Source organism: Saimiri boliviensis, chromosome 11 (genome assembly GCF_048565385.1).
Source record: "Saimiri boliviensis isolate mSaiBol1 chromosome 11, mSaiBol1.pri, whole genome shotgun sequence".
Taxonomy (NCBI): Eukaryota; Metazoa; Chordata; class Mammalia; order Primates; family Cebidae; genus Saimiri; species Saimiri boliviensis.
In genome coordinates, this window is record NC_133459.1 from 85,978,313 (window position 1) to 85,989,825 (window position 11,513).

General features: G+C 37.6%; 1 pseudogene; it reads left to right on the top strand.

Annotated features, from left to right (window-relative positions):
* The first annotated feature begins 9,793 nt into the window (after nt 1-9,793).
* Nucleotides 9,794-11,066, top strand: LOC101051053 (histone-binding protein RBBP4 pseudogene; annotated as a pseudogene).
* Nucleotides 11,067-11,513: the final 447 nt, after the last annotated feature.

The window sequence follows — 11,513 nt, forward strand, 5'->3', positions numbered from 1 at the left end:
GCACAAAATCTAAAACAATGTGACTTTAACAAAAAATCTGATGAGGAATTTGATGAGAAAATGGCAAGAATTCCTGTGGCGTTTGGGTAACAATTTCAAGCCTTCATTTTAATAGAATAAACAGGATCATATTTCATTCAAATCTGGCAATGAGATGAGCTTTGGGTATTACACTGATATAAACCAATAAAGAATTTGCAAATTTGAAGCACTAATTAACACACACAATATTAAATGAAAAAAGTTTGCTCCAGGGGCAAATATATTTTGAAGACTTTAAACTTTTATTAAAAGGCATTTTTGAATCACTTCTTTCATAGTTTATACTTTTGCTGGTTTTTACAAAATATGGGAGTACTGTGACATTTTCAAACTGATGCCTTTAATATGACATCTGATATTCCTTTTTTTTAAACCATTTTGAAGCAATACATCAATGTCACAATGTTTTGAAATGTATAGAAAAATAAGCCAAAAAATGAACCCCAATATCACAGAATAATCAGAATAAGCTTCATTTAAGATATTCTGTCAGAGTTTAGAGCTCAGTAAACTACAGATGTTCAAGTTGACCACAGTAGGTGTAGCCTATAATAATTATCAAAGCTATTCCCAGGGTACAACAAATTAGACCAACTACCTCAAGAACAGAGTGAGTACTCAAAAAGATGGTGAGAAGGTCAGAAGCACATGGTTCTACTACCTTGTACTGGAAGAGACCCCAGGATTTTCCTCATGTATTCAGGTTATAATTTCACCACCACCACTAGCATGTCAATGGCATCTACCCACACATCACATGAATGCCTTTGTGCCTTATTGTATCCTATATGTCTCTGGAATGCTAATATGAACCTAATTTCACCCGGAAAAAATACGTGAAAGGATGTAAAGCAATAGGTGCAAGGAGATATAATGGATTTAACTTGGGTCTTGCAGCAGACAATACTTCTTAAATGAATGAGCTATTAATTTTTAACTCCATATGAATAAAGTTATTTCAGGATAGTTCTAGAGGAAGAACTCCCTGAAGCCTTTGCTTACTGGTCACAAGTGCACTACAGAAAGAGAATTTTCTCTACCCAATTGCAATGCTGCACAGTTGCTTTCTTGAGACTACAATATCTAAGACATATGTATCTAAAGACTCATACTTTAGAAAATGGGAATGTCAGCCAGAAAGTTAAAGAATCAAATACATGAGACCAACCTTCACATAAGATGATGTGAATCTGGCTTTGTGGGTGCGTGTGTGTGAGTGTGTGAGTGTGTGAGTGGGTGTGTGTGTGTATCTTTTGATGTGTATATTTTTAAGTAGTTTTTTTTTATCTTAAACATGTATTCAGCAGAAATCAGCTGGTGCTAATATTACCTGTACCAACAATTCTGCAATCTGTGCCCCACTTACAGGTTTTCACAGAGAATTAATTTGTTTGCATTATGACTAAATACATTTTCCTTCTAAGGAAGGAAAAGGGAGGGGGAATGAGATAGTACAAGCAGCTTTATATACACTTTATTGTCGCAACCACCCCAAGAGCAAAATATTACCACATCTATGTCACAAATGAGGAAAGTAAGACCCAGAAAGGTTAACTAATGCAATTAACCAGATCACACAATTAACAAATGAAAGAGCCAGTATTTCAAATCAGCCCAAGCTTTTTCCCACTATACCAGTGCACTGGTAAAATTGGTTGAAAAGTGAAAGATTTAATCCAATTAAACCATCAGAAAACTAATTTAACTTAACTCATTTTCACTCAGAAGAAATTTAAGAATGTCTGTGTTTCACAGAAATTGTGAGCCAGCTTTTTAGCAAGAAAGCTTAGGAACAAATTTGTACTCATCCACCCACCCTCTTGGATGCATGCATCATGTTGTCAATTACAACCTTATTCCTAGCTCCATTTCACCTGACCTTTTTTTTACTATTTTACCAGTTTGTCATATTTTATATACTGTTAGCCATAAGAAATGCCTTCTGGAATAAAGCATACTGTAAATAAATAAGCAACTAAATACCTTTTCTTCTAATGCATTAATCAGTCATTGGGTAGAACTTAAATGGTTGTCCAGTGTTTTGAGTACCATGCTCCCTCCTCCCCCTGTGTTTTTAATTTAAGGGATATTTCATTGGTATGCCTACATTGTCCTTAAGATAAACAAATGAGACTACCCTTTTAAAGGCCAGAATGGAATTCTGCCAGTTGCTGGGTATGTCTATTCCATTACAGATTCCAGAACTGGGGAAATCATCATAGGATGGGTTTATGAATACACTGGACGCACTTGAAACAGACATGAGCTAAAATTCCATTTATCACCTGACCTACATAAGCTTCTCCTCTAATTGGTAAACTGCAGTGACATTTGAGGTCTCCTGAAATTAGTGTTGGTTCACAGCCAAAATCCAGCAGTCACCCAAAACCATGATTATTTTCTTTTTCTCAATTTACAGTAACCCTGCAAATTGTAGGGTTACTACAATTGCAGGGTAAAAGGACACAGATCCCCTTGGGGAGGGTTAAAAGAAAGTCCAATAGTCTAAATTTTGGGCAGTGTATCCTTCCTCACAGGAATGTGGCCTCCTCCTTATTCAAAGGGTTCTGTTTCTGAAAACTGGCTCAAGTCTAGGAACTGATTGAGGGACTGTGTCTGTCTGTTTTGATTATTCTGGTTTGATTTCTGTTCACTTGATCTTGAACTCTCACACTTGTACAAGTCAAGTAAGAATTCAGTAGACTGCCACCTATGTCACTGCTAGGGACACCATGATCAACTGGCCAATGTCACACACAGTTCTCTGCAAGTCAGACTCTTCTAATTACTGCTTTGACTCCAGTGTCCATGATGGTAACCACACCCATTTTGCCATTGGTGATTAAGTGCCACCACATGGCCCCTGCCTCTCTAGACTCTAGAATCCAATGATCCCCATTGCATTTATGTTTCCAATTCAGTAGCAGTAGCTCCCACTATAATTTCTGATTTAAAGATAAGAGCGACAACAGATTTTTCAAGGATGCTGGGGCTCCTTCACAAATTTATTTCTCACGGTGGCGATGAAAGATATGTCTTCTGGATCCTCCCAGGATGGGTAAGCAGAACTGATGTGATAAATCCCCCTCTAAAATGCCAGAGTGGTACAAGGAAATGTGTGAGTACACAGCCCAGAAAGCATGGGACAGAGGATGGCATTTTAAAATTAAAACAAACAGAACTCACAGGTGAAGTTTTTAACAATAAAGTGCTTTAATGCCTCACTGTACCAATTCTATCAAACCACAGTTACAAACCACAAAACATAAGAACTCAGCTTCTCCTTTTGATTGAATATAGTCTTTCCAAGTTTGGGACATCTCAGTGCCTTTCACACTTTCTCCCTATCTTCCACAGAGTGACGTAAGTCTCCCCTCCACCACCATTTTTTTTTTAGCAAGAGTTAAGCACCAACAAATATAAATGAGCCATGGCTCATAGATGAAGGGCTTGACTGTCTTTTTAGACACTGGCATGAATCAAAGCCAAAAGGAGAGGAAAGTGCCAAAGTCCAGCATTGATACTATCAACAAATCTAGAAGAAAATGGAATTCTATATTTAAAATATAATTAACTATGAAACTAATTGAACCAGAATACAAAAATACAAAAAAATTATAAAATTTTTACCCAAATACTCATTCTAATAGTTTAGCCTTGCCACTTAACTATACAGAGTAATAGAGAGCTGGGTTTTTTTAAAATATTAAACTTGTAAACCTTCAAATAAATAAAAATCATCTGGGAAAATGATTTGCATATTATACAGTTTAAGTGCTAAGACTGCAATGGTTTTGCCTCCTAGGCTAGTGCATTTGAAATATAAACATATTTCAATTTATCTTAGTGAATACTGTTTACATCTGCATTCTGATAACACATAAGGCTATTTTCCTTGGAATTTTTTGGAAACATTTGGGGTGTTTAACATAATAAAAAAGGCAAACCAAAGAGGTTTTTTCCCTTCACTTACAGACAGACTTTAAGTTCATGTATATTGGTATCTATGAGTCACTCTATATCATTCAAGAACTAATAAACGAAGGTCAAATTTTAAATATTAAACATTATTTTTAAATTTCAATTGACATCTACCAATGCATATGCCATATTTGTTTTAATTATGTATTTACGTTATGTAATTATGTATGATGATCCACTAGACCAGTGGCCCCCAAACTTTTTGGCACCAGGAACTGGTTTTGTGGAAGACAATTTTTTCATGGACTTGGGTTGGGAGTGGGCAGGCATTAGATTCTCATATGGAACACACAACTTAGATCCCTCACATGCAGTTCGCATGCCTCATTTCATGGGATACTTCCAGATTTCCCTTCAAGATGGCTGCACTAGTTTATATCTCCATCAGCAGTACATAGAAGTTCTTATTTCTCCACATCCTTGCCAACACTTGATATTATGAACTTTTTAACCCTTGCCAATTTGATAGCTATAAAATGATATCTCACAGTTATAGGCTGAACATCATTTCATATAATTGGCTTGTTAAAAATTACTCCTTCTTGGAATTGTTTATTATATCCTTTATCTATTTTTTCCTTTTGGATCTTGTGTTTGTGATAGTCATTTGCAGGAGTTTATTACATAATCTAGACTTCTTTTTTAGTTTTAGATATTATAAGAACTTTTCTCAATCTATAATATATCTTTAATTTAGCTATGGTATTCTTAATTTACAAAACCATCTTTAATTTTGATTTTGTCAAATCCGTAAGATTTTCCCCTTTGATTTATTTTTGTGGACCCTTTTTGAAATGCTCTCTACTCCAAAATCACAAAGAAAATGTTCAACTGCAAGATGGAGACACAGGAAAGCTGCTGGTTTAATTAAGTTTAAGCCCAGAGGCGTAAGAACCAGGAAAGCGGATGATGTAACACTCAACTGAAAATGAAGGGCCAGAGAATCAAAGGGGGCAATAGTGTGCATCCCCAGAGTCTCAAGGGCAAGAAATTATTTGTGCAAAAGCAGGAGAAGATGGATATTCCAGCTCAAGGAGAGGGACAGTTTGCCCATCCTCTACTCTTTTGTTCTATTCAGGCCTTCAATGGATTGGGTAATGCCCATCCACATTGGTGAGGGCGGGACTTCTTTACTCAGTCTACTGATTCAAATGGTAATGTCTTCCAGAAGCACCCTCATAGATATACCCCCAAATAATGGTTTACCAGCTATCTAGATATACCTTAGCTTACTTAAGTTGACACAAAAAATTAACCACCATACCCTCACTAACTTTTCTCTTAGTTTTTAAAATTGTTTAGTTAACTTATTTTTTCCCACATAAATTGGATTTGTGTCTTATTTTCTAGTTAGAGGTTGCTGCTGAAGGGATGCTACTGATTTTTGTTGCAATGATTGCTAGCATTCTAGTCTTGCTCCCATTTTCAAAAGGAAAATGTTTAATATTTTTCTAAGGAACATGACACTTGCTATATTTTTTCAGTCGATAGACTTTATTAATTTAAGAAATTTTCTTCTATTATTTTTGATAGATTTATTTAATAAGTATTGAGAACTTACTGTGCAATAGTCACTGTTCTAGAGCCTGCAGACCCAACAGTGAAAAAAAACAAACATAAATCCTTGCACTCAAAGATATTATGGTAAGAGAAACAAACAAACAAGTAAAAAAATCAAAATAATTAAATCACATAGTAAAATATATTAGATGCTGAAGTGGCACAGTTTCTGGGCCCTTCCCCCAAGTCCAGTCCCACTTAGAAAAGTATCAAGATGTTGAAAAAACCACTAGGGCACTGCTGAAAAAGGGAATATTATGTTGAACTTGTTCGTGTGGAATAGCAGCATTAGCCTGAAGCAGGAGGCTGCTGGGTAGGACTACAGAATAAGAAGGTAAAAGAGAAGACTCTCTTGGGGTTCTGTTCTTGCTTTCCCTTTCATTTTGCTTCTGCCTAGCCACATTGCTCCCATATCTGCATGACTCAGACTTCTGGTCCAGGTATTCTCAGAGGTTAAGTCAGAGCCATATAAAAGTTTCATGCTTGTGAGCCACTGTAAGAAACAGGCAAGAACCTCAAACAAGTTACTTTTCACTCTTACCCCTCTAAACCCTCAGGGCTGATGAATTGTAATCTATGCGTGTCTCTTTCTGAAGCTGCTTCTCCCTGGTGTGCAAGGTATGAAGATCTGAAAGAACTGGCAGGCCCAGATAAGACAGTTAAGGAGCACAGTTATTTCAATATACTGTAATACATATACAATTAGAAGGAGAAATATTAGAACAGACTGACCAAGATTTTGACATTGAAAAACATGTTAAAATACATTAAAAAAATATTAGTAGTACAGAGCAAAAACACTAAGAAAGTGGCAGGAAGACAAGAGTTGATAATTTCAAATAGGGTGTCCAGGAATGGATTCACTAGAAAGGTAACATTTCTCCTCTAAAAGACTCCTAGATTTAGGACTCCTAGTTTCAAGTTGCAAGCACTGCTATACACCAACAATGACCAACCTGAGAATCAAATCAAGAACTCAATCCCTTCTACAATAGCTGCAAATAAAAGTACTAGAAATATATTTAATCAAGGAAGTAAAAAATCTTTATAAAGAGAACTCCAAAACACTGCTTAAAGAAATCATAGATGACAAAAATGGAAATACATCCCATGCTCTTGGATTGGCAGAATCAATAATGTGAAAATGACCATATTGCCCAAAGAAATCTATAATTCAACACAATTCCTATCAAAGTACCAGTATCATTTTTCAAAGAATTAGAAAATAGAAACCTAAAATTCACATAGACCCAAAAAAGAGCCCAAATAACCAAAGCAATACTAAGCAAATAGATCAAATCTGGAAGCATCACTTAACCTGATTTCAAAATTATACTACAAGGCTGTAGTAACCAAAACAGCATGGTACTGATATTAAAGTAGCTACATAGACCAATGTAACAGAATAGAAAACCTAGAAATAAGGCCAAATACAACCAACTGATCTTCAATAAAGCATATGAAAACTTAAAATTGGAGAAAGAACACTTTATTCAATAAATGATTCTGGGAAAACTGGTTAGCCATATGTAGAAGAATGAAACTGGATCCCCGTTTCTCATCATATACAAAAATCAACTCAAGATAGATTGAAGACTTAAATCTAAAACCTGAAACAAAAATTCCAGAAGAAAATGTAGGAAAACCTTTCCTGGACATTGGCCTAGGCAAAGAGTTTATAACAAAGGCCCCAAAAGCAAATGCAACAACAACAACAACAACAAATGGGACTTAGTTAAACTAAAAAGCTCTGTACAGCAAAAGAAATAATGATCAGAGTTTCTTTTGCTGTACAGAGCTTTGGAACGTATCTCAAAACAATAAAAGCTATTTAGGACAAACCAACAGCCAATATCATACTGAATGGGCAAAAACTGGAAGCATTCCCTTTGAAATCTGGCACTAGACAAGGATGCCCTCTCTCACCACTCCTATTCAATATAGTACTGGAAGTTCTAGCCAGAGCAATCAGGCAAGAAAAAGAAATAAAGGGTATCCAAATTGGAAAGGAGGAAATCAAATTGTCTCTATTTGCAGATGACATGATTGTATATCTGGAAGACCCCATCATCTCAGCCCAAAAATCTCCTGAAACTGATAAACAACTTCAGCAAAGTCTCAGGATACAAAATCAACGTGCAAAAATCACAAGCATTCCTATACACCTGTAATAGACTTCAAGAGAGCCAAATCAAGAACGAACTGCCATTCACAATTGCTACAAAGAGAATAAAGTACCTAGAAATACAACTAACAAGGAAAGTAAAGGACCTCTTCAAGGAGAACTACAAACCATTGCTCAACGAAATAAGAGAGGATACAAACAGATGGAGAAACATTCCATGTTCATGGTTAGGAAGAATCAACATCGTGAAAATGGCCATACTGCCCAAAGTAATTTACAGATTCAACGCTATTCCCATCAAGCTACCAATGACCTTCTTCACAGAACTGGAAAAAAACACCTTAAACTTCATATGGAACCAAAAGAGAGCCCACATAGCCAAGTCAATTCTAAGCAAAAAGAACAAAGCGGGAGGCATCACACTACCGGACTTCAAACTATACTACAAGGCTACAGTAATCAAAACAGCATGGTACTGGTACCAAAACAGAGATATAGACCAATGGAACAGAACAGAGGCCTCAGAGGAAATACAACATACCTACAACCATCTGATCTTCGACAAACCTGACAAAAACAAGCAATGGGGAAAGGACTCCCTGTTTAATAAATGGTGTTGGGAAAACTGGCTAGCCATGTGCAGAAAGCAGAAACAGGACCCCTTCCTGACACCTTACACCAAAATTAACTCCAGATGGATTAAAGACTTAAACATCAGACCTAATACCATAAAAACCTTAGAAGAAAATCTAGGCAAAACCATTCAGGACATAGGTGTAGGCAAGGACTTCATGACCAAAACGCCAAAAGCAATGGCAACAAAAGCCAAAATAGACAAATGGGACCTAATCAAACTCCAAAGCTTCTGCATGGCAAAAGAAACAGTCAGTAGAGTGAATCGGCAACCAACAGAATGGGAAAAAATTTTTGCAGCCTACCCATCTGACAAGGGGCTGATATCCAGAATTTACAAAGAACTAAACCAGATCTACAAGAAAAAAACAAACAAGCCCATTCAAAAATGGGCGAAGGATATGAACAGATACTTTACAAAAGAAGACATACAGGAGGCCAACAAACATATGAAAAAATGCTCATCATCACTGGTCATCAGAGAAATGCAAATCAAAACCACATTGAGATACCATCTCACACCAGTTAGAATGGCGATCATTAAAAAATCTGGAAACAACAGATGCTGGAGAGGATGTGGAGAAATAGGAACACTTTTACACTGTTGGTGGGAATGTAAATTAATTCAACCATTGTGGAAGACAGTGTGGCGATTCCTCAAGGACCTAAAAATAGAAATCCCATTTGACCCAGCAATCCCATTACTGGGTATATATCCAAAGGATTATAAATCATTCTACTACAAGGACACGTGCACACGAATGTTCATTGCAGCACTGTTTACAATAGCAAAGACCTGGAACCAACCCAAATGCCTAACGATGATAGACTGGATAGGGAAAATGTGGTACATATACACCATGGAATATTACGCAGCCATCAAAAACGACGAGTTCACGTCCTTTGTAGGGACATGGATGAACCTGGAAACCATCATTCTCAGCAAACTGACACAAGAGCAGAAAATCAAACACCGTATATTCTCACTCATAGGCGGGTGTTGAACAATGAGAACATATGGACACAGGGAGGGGAGCAATACACACTGGGGTCCGTTGGGGGGAAATGGGGGAGGGGCGGGGAGGTGGGAAGAGATAGCATGGGGAGAAATGACAGATACAGGTGAGGGGACGGAAGGCAGCAAACCACACTGCTATGTGTGTACCTATGCAACAATCTTGCATGTTCATCACATGTACCCCAAAACCTAAAATGCAATAAAAAAAAGAAATAATGATCAGAGTAAACAGAGTAAACCCATAGAATGGGAGAAAATATTTACAAACTATGCATCTGACAAAGAATTAAAATCCAGGATCTACAAGTAACTCAAACAAATCAGCAATAAATAAAACAAATAATACCATTTAAAAAGTGGACAAATCGGCTTGCAGCCTCCCCACCCCTCCCACAACACTCAACCCCAGGATTCCCCCAGTTCGCTTGCTCACCATGGCCGACAAGGAAGCTTTCAGTGATGCAGTGGAAGAACAAGTGATCAATGAGAAGTGCAAAATATGGAAAAAGAACACTCCTTTTCTTTATGATTTGGTGATGACCCACATGCTGGAGTGGCCCAGCCTAACTGCTCAGTGGCTTCCAGATGTAACCAGACCAGAAGGGAAAGATTTCATCATTCATTGACTTGTCCTGGGGACACACACATTGGATGAACAAAACCATCCTGTTATAGCCAGCGTACAACTCCCTAATGATGATGCTCAGTTTGATGTGTCACACTACGACAGTGAGGAAGGAGAATTCAGAGCTTTTGGTTCAGTTAGTGGAAAAATTGAATAGAATTCAAGATCATCCATGAAGGAGAAGTAAACGGCTCGTTACATGCCCCAGAACTCTTGTATCATTGCAACAAAGACTCCTACCAGTGATGTTCTTGTCTTTGACTATACAAAACATCCTTCTAAACCAGATCCTTCTGGAGAATGTAACCCAAACTTGCATCTCCTTGAACATCAGAAGGAAGGCTATGGGCTTTCTTGGAACCCAAATCTGAGTGGGCACTTGCTTAGAGCTTCAGATGACCACACCATCTACCTGTGAGATATCAGTGCCATTCCAATGGAGGGAAAAGTGGTGGATGCGAAGACCATCTTTACATGGCATACGGCAGTAGTAGAAGATGTTTCCTTGAATCTGCTCCATGAGTCTCTGTTTGGGTCAGTTGCTGATGATCAGAAACTTATGGCATGGGATACTTGTTCAAACCATACTTCCAAACCAAGCCACTCAGTTGATGCTCACACTGCTGAGGTGAACTGTTTCTCTTCAATCCTTATAGTGAGTTCATTCTTCCCACAGGATCAGCTGGCAAGACTGTTGCCTTGTGGGATCTGAGATATCTGAAACTTAAGTTGCATTCCTTTGAATCACATAAGGATGAACTATTCCAGGTTCAGTGGTCACCTCGCAATGAGACTATTTTGGCTTCCAGTAGTACTGATCGCAGACTGAATGTCTGGGATTTAAGTAAAATTGGAGAGAAACAATCCCCAGAAGATGCAAAGATGGGCCACCAGAGTTGTTGTTGTTTATTCATGGTGGTCACACTGCCAAGATAACTGATTTCTCCTGGAATCCCAGTGAGCCTTGGGTGATTTGTTCTGTATCAGAAGACAATATCGTCCAAGTGTGGCAAATGGCAGAGAACATTTATAACGATGAAGACCCTGAAGGAAGTGTGGATCAGGGAGGACAAGGGTCCTAAATATATATGTCTTTACTTCTTGTGTTTTTAGACTCCCCTTTTTTCTTCTCAACCCTGAGAGTGATTTAACACTGGTTTTGAGACACAGACTTTGTTCAGCTATCCCTCTATATAATAGGTACGACCAATAATGCTACTAGCCCAAACAGTGGGTGTTTTCTAAATATTAATGGCAGAGAGGCTTGATTCAGCAAAGCCACAGACTTACATTGAAATTTTCTTCAGGAATTTTCTAGTAACAAACCCAGGTCTAAAGTAGCTACAGAAAGGGGAATATTATGTGTGATTATTTTTCTTATGCTATATCCCCAAGTTTTTCAGACTCATTTAAGTAAAGGCTAAAGTGAGTAAGGAATGAGGTAGGTGTCTGAGCCATGAAGTATAAATATTGAAAGATGTCACTTTTATTCAGGAAATAGGGGAGATTCAAGTCATATAGATTCCTAC